General features: G+C 35.7%; 1 protein-coding gene across 1 annotated transcript in view; it reads right to left on the reverse strand.

Annotated features, from left to right (window-relative positions):
* TTBK2 (tau tubulin kinase 2) overlaps positions 1-12583 on the reverse strand; it is a 69856-nt gene that overhangs the window by 32768 nt on the left and 24505 nt on the right.

The following is a 12583-nucleotide window of genomic DNA, read 5'->3' on the forward strand; positions in this document are numbered from 1 at the left end:
TACTTAACTTGGCATCTACAAAGTAAGTATGGAGCCACAACAAATATCACCTGAGACTCTGTTTTATTTTGATTTACCATGTTTCTACAATTTCTCAGTGGAAATTCAGGCACTATAAAGTCACATATGTCACAGTTCTTTAAACCACCTATTTATGTCAGGATTTGTTCTCCACAGGCATCAAGTCCTGTTTACCTCATCCCTCAAAAAAGCTATATGGCAGAACTATTCCTCTTCTTTCTCCAGGGATGAAATTATTTCTTGGTTTTAACTATTAGACATTTGAGTTTTTAAATTCTGACAGGATCTAAACCATAATGGTTTCTTCCACTTTGCTAAAATACACCAGTATTATGTGGTATGAATAGACAACCTGCCATTTATTGAAAAGTGCTAGCAACATTTTCACAAATTATTTTCTGAACTAACAAACCAATCCATTTTTTTAGAAATTCCAAAAGCAGGGAAAGCCACAGGAAAGTCTTAAAGCTATGGCTGAGCAAAAAATAGCAAGGGGTGCCCTACAGACAACAATGAAAAATATTTCTTTCTTTTCTAGTTTCTGAATACCAGCATTTCCTCCCTGACACTCTAAATAGTATATGACCATAAGTCACTCGGTGTTTTATAATCACAGAATATATTTTCCCATCCTTTTTTCCTTCAAATAAAATGTTAAAAAAAATTATATAATTGATAGTAGTAATAGTTACTACATATTTACAATTTAAAAAAAAAAAAAAAAAATCAGACCGTGGTGTTATTGCTTTGCCTAAAACAGATATTCAATCCATGCCACCCTCTTAATTATTCATTCTATATAGAAAGAACTGCCAGAATTGCTAAAATTGCTTTCCTGTACACGGTCTTATCTTCCCAATCAATAATTCTTTTTGTTTCCTCTAGCAGTAAATGTGAGAAACTTGAATTATCTTCCTCACCTCTGACTTGTGCTTAAAGGGGTACTGGTGATCTGTCTGCCTGCTGCAGACTCATGACAGTTGTTAAGATTTTAAAATATTTCACCCAATACATTGAAAAGTCTGGTTTGGTATACATACAAAGATAACCACAATACAAAATTATTACCCTATTAAGATAAAACACTTCAGTCTCTCCCCATCTGTAAGTATATAGGCATAATTTCTTCTTATCCACCAAGAAATGCTACACTGAGAGCTATCATTTAAGTACATCAGGAGGTGCCATTCCTGTCAGTAACCCTTCCAATTCAATCCAGCCAGATTATGCAACAACATCTTTAAAAAGGATTCAACAGCCCAGAGAATCAATGTCTGCTAGAGTGGTACAATGAGAGCTGAACCAGTGTTAGTTAAAGTGGCAAATATTTTCTAGGATGTTCTTAACATGAACAGGTTCTCAGACAATGTTCCATAAACCTTTGTTATCATAAAATTTAAATGGTGCTTGGAACACATTTTGTGTTCAGGCAGGACAGACGATTGAGTTACTATCTTAAATCTTTTACGTATATTATATTCCATAGTGAACATAACCCTGAAATGGAGCATAATATTGTAGTTGCAGAAATTTCACAGTACCCTGCAATTATAAAAAGAATAGCTCAAACTGCTTTCGAACTGCTAAATTCCAGGAGAAACTAAATTTTTCAAGAAAAGGACTTAAGTCTCCTTCTTAGTAGTTCTGAAGATTGGCAAAACATCCAAGTAAGAATAATACAGCATTGCTGCCAAGACAATCAAAATACAGGTAAATTTCCAAAAAGAGGCAGTTTGATGAATAGCCCTTTTTCAGAAGAGCTTAACTTTAAAACACCCAGAAATACGAACTCAGTAAATCCCAAACACATAAAGTTTCAGAAGATAAAACCAAATGCTTACTGTCTTCAGCCTCTAGTCTGAATGTTAAAAAGGAAGGACTATATTCAGTTTTACTAAGTTAAATATTTCCATTCTTCAGAGATAATGAAAAATATGAAAACTAGGATGAAATGAGGCTTTTATTCCTAGGGTAGCAACTTCAATTTCTACTTGATAACTAGCAGAAAAATGTTCCAATTGCTTGACAAGGAAATAAAAAAAAGAGTAAGAAATGGCACATGGAATACTAAATTATCCCACCCAGTTTACAAAAACTAACAATCTGACCAATTCCAATTCTGTCCCGGGGGAGAAAAGTCTATGTAAGGAATTTCATTGTGTATTGATTCAATTGCTTTTGAATGTTAAAGTCACTGCCATCCTTAGACATTCCTAAGAAATTATTTGCCCTAAGATGATTTCAATTATCTGAGAATCACCTGGCTGGGGGGTGGGGGGAAGCATGAACATTGTTTCTACTGTATATTAGTTTATCATAAAATGAATTCTGAATTCTTTACCCCAGCAAGAACATCCAAACCCTTTTACAGTCTCTTAAAGTGTAGTTTGTATAAATCTGACTTAAGGGCATACGTAACTCTCTTACATTTTAAGACACAATGAAATACCTTTTAGTAATGCAGCTAGTCAATATATAATAGTGGTATTACAACGCCACACAACAACAATGAATTAATTCTATTGTGTCACCAACAACATGAATGATGGCTCTAGTAGCTCAGATCAAGTTTGCCCAATTCAGAATAGAATTTATAGACTTCCGAGCATTTGCAAAACTTCTGAAACTGTTTCAGACCTCTTTATGCATCTCACAACAGCTCATGTAGCAAAAGAGAAACGTTACAGGCAATAATAGCAACTTCCTGAATGATTCACCACACTTTTTCAAATAAAATCCCCCTCTGCTATTACTGATAATGTTATTCTGGTTTTAGACATCTCCAAATTTTTCCTATCTGAGCTCACCTGCCACTCGCATTGCCTTAAATCCCAGGTATTAAATTAGTGGTAATGGCCACACAGATCACATGATTTAGTTCCTTTATTAGAAGAAGGGATATTATTTCTAAGAAGGCTAGAGTTCTTCCATACTCATATTTGACACAAAACACACTTGGCAAATCTTCTACAAAACTGTAACTTGTTTGGATCAGTTTCCATTAAAAAAAAGTTCTTTCTATTATAATTAGCTCAAGCAGTGATCTGGAAGTCAGAGTTGTATCAGATTTGATTACTATCACTAAATTCTTCAAATGTAGGTTAAAATAAATTATTTTCAAGACACATGCATACGAAGCAGATCCAATGACTATGAAGAATTTTTCTACACATCAATGTACTTTTTAATGTAATATCAGTTTTGTTTGGAGGTGGCCCTGCCCTGGAAACACATGACAATGTCTTAGATAAACTACATGCACGAAATTAGGAGTTCCTAGAAAAGCAAACTATTTAAGCACACAGGTTTGCAGATACCTGAGAGACACTATGCATACAAACCTGTCTATGGCTGTTGCTTCTTTGGAGGGGCTGTGGAGGAAGCAAATCACGCTCCTTAGCTCAGTATCTCTAGATAAATGCTCTGGGTTTATTGCTCTGGGCAACGTTGTAAATGTTATGCAGAGCAAAAACTTAACTTTTTACTGCAGTCAATGGAAACTAGATAATAAACATGAAAAAATAAAACAATAATGATTCTTTACATTGTATCCAACACACACCGCGGTTCTTCCTATCAGCCAGGCAATGACTAAGAATTCTTAAGTGTCTTTAGGTTTTGGATTGAGCAGTTGAACTCCACCTCTTGGTGCTGCCTCTAAAGCCGAGTTCTAAATCACATAGGAGGGTGGGTAGAGAAGCAGCCACCTGCATTACCTCTATTTCTATTTATTAAAGGCAGAATCCTCCTTTCTTATCTTTTCCCTTCAAAAAGTCAATTTCCTAGTTCTTTTACCCAGCAGGAGTATATTTCCAGGATTGGAACTACACACAATTCCAGTTCTTTGGAACCTTTTTTCATACTAAATGGCTTCAATGGTTCACATTCGAATCCCCCTTTTTTTGTGGATATATGCTTTGCAATCTAATTTAATGCCTAGCAAGTGTTAGCACCAGTTTAAAGGAAATGAAAAATTCAGGGATCATCTGGGTAAGGGAAGATCAAGCAGTTGAAATACAATTGCCGTTACAATTTATTATACATCTCAATTAGTTTTCATTGTATATACAGCTCTTCAAACACATGCATTTAGCTCTACATAAAAACACATCAGACACTAATAACCAAGTACTTGCACTTAGAACTCTTTTATTGACCCATCTACTACCAGCTGTCAGTATGATACATTATTTGGACTCAGATCTACCTAAACAGAAGTTGTGATTTCCAAAAATTGATTGCAGCTGTCTGATCCTATGCTACCTAGCTCCAGCAGAAGGTGGGTAACAAGCAGAGTTAAAATCTAACAGTACAACTCAATTTTGTTACTGTGGGTTCTAACAGACATGGTGACAAATGAAAATTTAACTCCAGCTGCCTGTGCTATAGAAAGCATCGCCATCTCTAAGACAGCGATATTTGATACACGAACTGGCTCCTGAGCTGCTCAGTTTTCATTCTGGAGTATTTACTTAGCCGATGTGATGCAGTAGCTGAAAGCGGCAATCGTTCCAAAGCTGATTCATGAGCAGACAAAAAGCCTGGTGGGTTGGAGGTGGTAACAACCTACTGAGTGTCTGTCACAAGCTTGAACTTACTACAGTGAAAAATCACATGGGATAAATCTGCCATGTGTATGTTTGCTTTGTCCTGTGCAATCTTTCTTCTTCCTCTTATACCAGGAGCTGAAGCAGAGATTACTGTAAGACTACCTCCATAAGCCAGCTAACGCTCTGGCACAGATTTCCCCAGACAGCAGAATATTGTTTTACTTATCTCTGTAAGTAAAAATTTTACATTTGTTCTGCATTATGGGAAGTCCTGTGCTCTTAGCAGATGAGAACCAAGACCTTCATTTTTAATTGTTTTGTACCTATCATATTCCGTATTTATAATAGTAATACCATACATTAAAGAGTTGCATCAATCCAGTAGTAGACTTATTTCAGTAGTAGACTTATTTTCAACTAAGGATGAGAAGCAAAAGGTCTCAAGCAAGCTAATGTAAGTAAAACAACACACTTTCCGTCTTTTATTTTAAACTATTCAAAATAATTTTTCATAACTTGGCAGAGAATTTAGTCCATAGCTCAGAAAGAATTAGAAACTAAAGTTTCTGGTTTGATTTTTGTTTGTTTCTATTTCCACCAGGAAACAAATTTTATTGGACTAAACTATCTGTCTTTCCACTATAATAGCTTTTCATTTCAAACAAATAGGTCAGTTCTCAAAGAGTTTCACTTCCTCCAAGTTTGATGAAAATTGGTGATTAAAGACAGGACCCAAATTAGTACCTTGACACAGAGGCAGACAGTTAAAATTCAATTAAAATGGCTCACATCCATCTTAAGAGACACCAATCAGTTGGTCAATCAGCATGCATTTTAGATGGCAAGCAGGCACAGGCCTAGTCCCCAAACCACGACTATGTACTGGCCAGAAACATAGGGTGTAGCATGAAGCTGAAAATACTCAGAAATTTGGAGGGCATAAGGGAAGCACTACACAAAACCATACGAAAGCAGTAGGTTTCACCATTCGTAGAATAATTTGATTTTTTTCAAAGATAGTATCAAATCTCAGCGGAAAAATTACTTCTCTTTTTCTTAAAGGACCGTTACAGCCCATCCCCTGAGCATCTTTCAGTTCTACAGAAAATAAAGGAACTGCTGTATCAGAATATAAAACAGCTATACAGCACACCAGAATTTCTAAATTAAATTGTTCAGTGTTGCTTGGATATATCAGTCTTCTGCACACCACGGGAAAGGAGGAAAAAGCCAATATACCCAACAATTACGAAGTATTGTATTATGAGAATTAAATCCTTTTCATATCTCCACTATTTATAAACCTGTTCCTGCAGGCAGGATATTAATAGATTGTGTATTCTTTTTATTTTTCACCCAAACCCCCCAAATACCAGGTCACAAAGAATCTTCCTCTTAAAGAAATAACCATTAGTTATTTTCATAAGTTTTTCATTTCATTAAATTATTGCAAGAATATTCCATAGAGATGTTACAAAATATCACACTACATGAAAATCATATACCCATTCTACTTGTGTCACCTTCTAAGTCAATTCATAATGATCTTTTTTCATTTTTTACATTAACTCACTAGCTGCCTTTTTCACCTTATACTATCACACACAAGACACCAGCTGTCTGTCTCTAGAACACTGATTTCCTTCATTTCTTCTCTGTCAGTAATGCAATCAAACTTGCAAGGATCACGTGCAATGGATGCTGAAAATGCTACATACATACATTATAAGATTGTGCCTTATATAACCTCTCTCTATGTCCTTGAAGGAGGTTATGGCAGACAAACATAAATAGTGTTACACGGGTAGGTATAACACAGCTGTATCATTATAGCTGCATAGGTATATGACTGGTATATATATCTCTTTATTCAAAAATGATGTCTGCACAAACCTCTCCAAACTAACTCCCTTGTCTTCCCTACAAGTTAGTTAACACTAATTCAGGAATGGAACCTCAAATGACTAATGTCATAATTCTTTCAACCCATACAGATTCCTGCTTATAAAAACAATACAACAAAGGGCTCTTGGCTTAGTCTCTCCAGCAAATAACCATTTCCATGCAGGGAATTTTGACATCAAAATCTAAACCTTCATCAGTTTCTCCTGGAATTTAAGGAAAAAAAAAAAAAAGAAAAGGATGAATTAGGCTCCAGTCTTTGTTGACTTAGATGATATGAGGAAAAGAATTAAGGGCCATGTATAGGTTATTTAAGAAGGAGGCTATATGTTTACATCTTGCATTGAATGGCTCTGATATGATATAATAATCCCTTTTCTACAGAACTGAAAGTTGTAAAGAAAACGTAGTCATCTTAGACTTTTCCAACAGAACTCCATTTACTGAAACAAAGCTTTTTTTCTTTTAAGTAGTTCATTTTTTACAAAGCTATCAACTACCAAATGCTTAGCTCAGAATTTAGATCTTGCAAACCTCATCTATTTCCAAAAATACATGTAATGTAGTCTGACTGATGCAGATTTAGTGAAAAAAAGCTGAAAACATTGTTTTAAAATATTTGTTCTTTAGTCATTTGCTTTGTTCTACAGTAGCAAAATGTACAAAATTTAATTTTATAGTCATGGAAAGGCAGAAGTGGACTATAACGGGAAGGGATAGTCAGGTTTCCAAAAAATTACCCTAGTCCTCTCTTCCAACACTACTTTTGAATCATTATTTATTAATAAAAATATTTATTTTAGAAACAAAGAACATACAGTAAATAGTTTCCAACTCTATTTTCAGGAGCTTACTGCATTCTATTTGGCAGCTGTATTATATCATATACACCTCTTTTGCTCCTCCTTTTATTTTTATTTGTGCCATCATAGCTGACCTGATTTTGCTAATTGCTGTAAAACATACAATCAGTGCAACAACTTTATTCAAATGAATTAAGATTTACACACTGAAGATTTAAAATATTCCTTTGTTTATAATTTCTTGTTCGTTCTATGCCTTTCTGCTGATTTATAGGGAGTTCAGTACAAAACTATTACTTATTTTTAATGTTTTACAGTCCCAGCTCTTGAACCTTCCCAAGAAGTGCTGAAAAGAAGTGAAGAGAGGTGGCTATTAGGAGGCTATTCTCAAAATACATGATTAAGAAACCTGTGCTACGGTTCAAGCTAAAACTGCAACTTGCCATCTTATTCCATCATGTCAAACTCCTCAGTAAGCCGGTAACACTGAAAAAATTGACATAATTTAGCTTTGTTGCATCACACCCCTCTTCCCTGTCATGGCTTCTTCATCCCTTGGTATTGATTAGAACAAATATTTCTAGAAACTATGTCAAGAAGCAGCTGACCCAGTGCAATGCTCTACAGAGAGATACTACTTTTGGTCCTGGCAGAACGTAGCGGCCTTCCCAGGCTAGGTAGCCCAAAGCTTCACGCTAATACAGTTGAACTCCTTCCAGATTTAAAGTTCACTGAGGCATTTACATGACACCTTTGAGGTTATCACCAAATGTTTCTTGTCCTTTGTTTCAGCACCTGCTAGCTTTACTTCTGTAGTAAAGAGGGAATGGGGCAGGTAAATATTAATTCTCAGTCACCATTTTCTCTCTCCTCCTCCTCCTGTTTTCCCCTTGCACTTTCTGATACCTCAATACATGCATTTCTGATACCTCATACACTCCATTCCTCTCCTATATTTCATGAAACCTAATCACAAACCTGGGAAGGAATAAGGGAAAATCTGAAGAGGTAAGTGGAACCCACAGCAATCAGATAAAGATTGGTTGAAAGAATTTGATAGGGAGGAACCACTGCAAGTTACATGGCCATTTAATGCCTGGCATTACTTCACAGTGTCCAGTGCCTTCTTAACATTGATTTCTGTCTTTGTTAGAAAAACAATGTAGAAATTAATAAAAAGAATTCTGGTTTTAGGATTACCCAGTTATGGACATTTCATCCTGGGAACTTCTCATGCGAAATTTTACCATGCACAGGTCTTTGCTGTGTAACCAGTAGAGTTGAGGTGTCTGGTACATCGTGCATAGCTTTCATGCAAATGCTGAGGAGGAAAAGTAACTTTCTCTCACTTCCCTGCTCAAAAAAATTATGTTGTAAGACAATGGTGTGTTCACTCAAAGACACAACTTATGAAAGATCTACTCTAAAGTAGAGGGGAATTGTGTTATTAGTCTGGTACAGCAGTTAAGGAAGAGAACCCTTTGCTGAGCTTGAGCAGATTAGCCCTGTGGGAGCACTGGAAGGCTCTTGAGTGCTTCTTGTGTCATGCCTGAATAGTTACGTAGCTCTTGCTCCATGTCACAGGGTGCCTCCATGCTAAGCTTGAGAATGCATGCTGAACTATTCAAGTTCTTGTGTTTTTCAGAAACAGGTTAGGAAGAGGATAAAAGGGAGGGATAAACCAGGATTATTTTAAGGTTCAAATTCCTCCTTGTAACACATGCACCTACAACTACAGAAACACTTCTTCATCACATTCATTGCTTGCAGCCCAGACAACAGCAGCCTAGCTACACAGCACTGCAATTATTAGTGAGATACGACTCCAGTAAACTCTGCTCATACAAGAGTGACAGTGAAAAGACAGAGAAGGCATGTAGATAAATTTTTGAGAGGTTTGCATAAGTTCCAGTGAGAAAATAGTATGATTTAGTGACAACTTGAAGGTAGAAGTGAAGGAGCTCAAAAATTGTACTGCAAGTTTAAGTGACAATACACGTTAAATATGAGGCAGGCAGTTCAGCTGAGGAAGATGAGAAGATTTCAAGAGGAAAAATAATATTTTATTTGACTTGTTTAGGTGCAAAGATGCAATCCTCAAGTAATCACATCCCTCTGTAATGTACTGTTAGGGATTGAGAGAGAACATCATTACTGAGAAAAGATAGCATAAGGTAAATGCCAGCAACAAAATGCTTCTCAACAGGATAAAACGACCACTGAACAGTACATTTAACAAAATGACACGGACCATTACCCTGCAGCATCTGGCTTTCAACAGTTTTAGTCAGGTTTGGAAGAGAGATCTTTTTAGACCAGTTAACACATTTGAGCCAATTATTTATTATATGGTCAATATGGAGCACTATGAATTGAAACAGCTCCCTGGAACTTTTCTGTACTATTTAATTATTTTTCGTATAATCCACCGCCATTTAACACTGTACTCATAAAACATGTCCTAGTTGTCCTTGGATTTTGCTTTAATCTGTGTCACTCAAAGCAGAGAATGTATCAAGGAACTGCTGAAGATACAATGTATCTTTCTGCTCTTTAAATAAAGCCAAAACCTGATAAATTTCACAATTTTCTAGAGATGACCAAAGTGCTGCCAATCATTTAAATTTAACAGGCGGTCTCAATTTAATCAAAATTTTAGTCCAAATGCAATGTTCAGTAACTATTCTTGAACAACTTCCAGTATATAGACTCATATTTATAATAAATGCACGCAGTCAAGGTATTATTCAGGAGTAGTTACTGACACAAATTCTAAAACATCAGTAGCACTGGAGCAAATAAAGAAAACTGCACCAGTTTTAGTCAGTACTAGCTGTTGACCACTTTTGAGACTTTTTTCTTAAAGTAATATCAACGTTTGTAGATCAGGCTATAGTAGCATTAACCTGAAAAGGAGACTGAGAAGCATATATGAGTAATCCATCTTTAAGCAACCTCGTGGGTCCAAATTGCCTTCAGAGAGGACAAAAGATTTGCAGTGATCTTTTTTTCTTACAACAGTGTAGCTTCACCATTGCTCCTTTAGTTCTTAAAATTATCCCACTTTATTTGCCCACCGTAAAATGCATTTAATGGATACAGCTTCCACTCTTCCAGTACCACAAAAACTATGTTCTCTTCCAAACACAGAAATAAACAATCCATAATTCTTCTGCCAAGATGTCAGGAGGTAAGGTAGAATAAGATGGAAGTGTTCTCTAGTCCTCCTCAGCAAAAAAGATAATCCAGAATATTAAAAGAAACACCGTGCAATTCAAATGCTTCTATCCCTGTATTTAACTGAAGTGTTACAGATTTCCAAAGCTTTCAAAATGTATTTAATACTCTGCTTTGATATTTAGCAACAAATTTCTGTGCAGGGCTTTTTTTTTTCGTTGTTTTTTGAGGGGGCTGTTTTGTTTTGAGTTTTTTGTTAGGATTTTTTTTTTTTTTTTTTTTAAGAATTCAGCTTCTTAAAGTGTATTTCCAGGACACCATCTGTCATCCTAAAGTGAAACCTGAAGATAAAAACTCATTTGCTGGAAAATCCTCAGAATCTGAGGGCACTAAAGAAAGGCAAGCAGCACTTATCTGATTTTGTACATAAACACCTGAATAAAATAACATGTTCATTGTTTGATGTGAACAGCTTCGTAACTGCTTCCCTAGACAAAAAATAAAGATCTAAATATTTGCATTCACAATTGCTTTCACTGCATTTTTCTAAGGGTCAGACTGTACAGCAGCTGGTGTACCTTCTGCTTTAGCAGGAGTCAGAGACAATTTTGTTACTGACAGGTCACCAGTAAAGAGCACAAGTAACCCCTCGGAAAATTTTGGTGCATACTCTGTCTCCTTTGGATTTGAATACTTTTGTTAATATTTAGAGTAAGAGTTTTGTGATTCCTTTAATGCAAAGCATATCAGAAAAAACAGCACTACATTTTCAGTTGTTCTAAAATCAGGACTTCCCAGCTTGGTAACCTTTAAGATTTCAAATTTCCACATAAAAAAAAAAGATCTAGCAAGTTAGATCTAAAATACTGTAAACCTCCTTAACATATGTTAAAAGCATGTAGTTTTGATTTTTTACTTATTTCAAATAAATACAGGAAAGTTTAGACACTTGCAATGAAGGTCATGCTAAACAAACCTATGAGGGTGAGAACTCTGTGGAAGCTCTTAATTTTGTTTAAGTAACAAATGAAGAATGACTTAAAATCTAGTCACTGGGAAGGGCAGGAGAGAGGTGGGGAGGAGGGAGAAAGCAGTCATAGGGTAACTCTCCCTTTGACCTAAAAAGCCTTATTTATCAAAAATATTACAGTTCCACAGACAAAACAGAGTCTCCTCAGACTACCTTTTATCCCACTAGTAAGGATGCTCTTGGGGAGGAAGCCCACGTTCCAAACTAAGCACCAAAGTGGGCAAAAAGGAGCTTTCTCCTTCATTCATCTTTGCTGAGTTCAAATCACCATACTCAAGGGACTGGCTGTTAATTTGAACAATTCTTTAGGCTGCCAGTCAGCAAGACCTGTATACCGAGTAGAAAAACTCAGACATTTTAGATAAAAAGGTTTTATCTAAATATCACCTTCTTATGGATAGTTTTTCGATTGTGTTTTTTCCCAAGCTTTGTCAGCTCAGGTTGCATACATGTTATACTATCTTCTTGTAAAACAAATACAATTCACTTCTTTGTAACTTGAAGTCCACATAAATAAAAGACCAAAAAACTCAGGCCTGTGATAATACACGATGGTTGAATTTATATATTTTTAAGGAATTATGACCTCAAAATCATTTTCAAAGGTTAATCTGTTTAAGAGCAAAGACTAGCAGCTTCTTTTTTCTTTTATTTTGCTGTCTTTATATTAAATTTAATAGTACCTCAAAGAACAGTTGTGGTTAACATTCACTTTAAAACAGGAGTGATGACAACTGCCCAAGAGCTAGCTGCAATACTGATGATGTTAAGAATGCAAATATCCTCCTGATTTTGTCCCTCAAGGTTTTCTATTTCTGTACCACAGCTGATACCTTCACTTTTCATTATCACCATGTAAATAGAGACATGTAAACTGAAGGCTGTATGAAGTTAGGTTTACATTCAAAAAGAATCATTTATTCTTTGTCTCAAGAAAAAAATGATGCTAGTACTACTTACTTCAGCTATCATTAGGACAAAGGGAAACAAAATGGTAGGTAAAATAACCCTTTGACAACACTCTCAAAAAGCAATAAACAGTAGACTATGAATCTCATAAATACACTAAATTTGCATCCTGCTAAATGTATTTGCCTGAT

Source organism: Egretta garzetta, unplaced genomic scaffold, assembly GCF_000687185.1.
Source record: "Egretta garzetta isolate BGI_Z169 unplaced genomic scaffold, ASM68718v1 scaffold526, whole genome shotgun sequence".
Taxonomy (NCBI): Eukaryota; Metazoa; Chordata; class Aves; order Pelecaniformes; family Ardeidae; genus Egretta; species Egretta garzetta.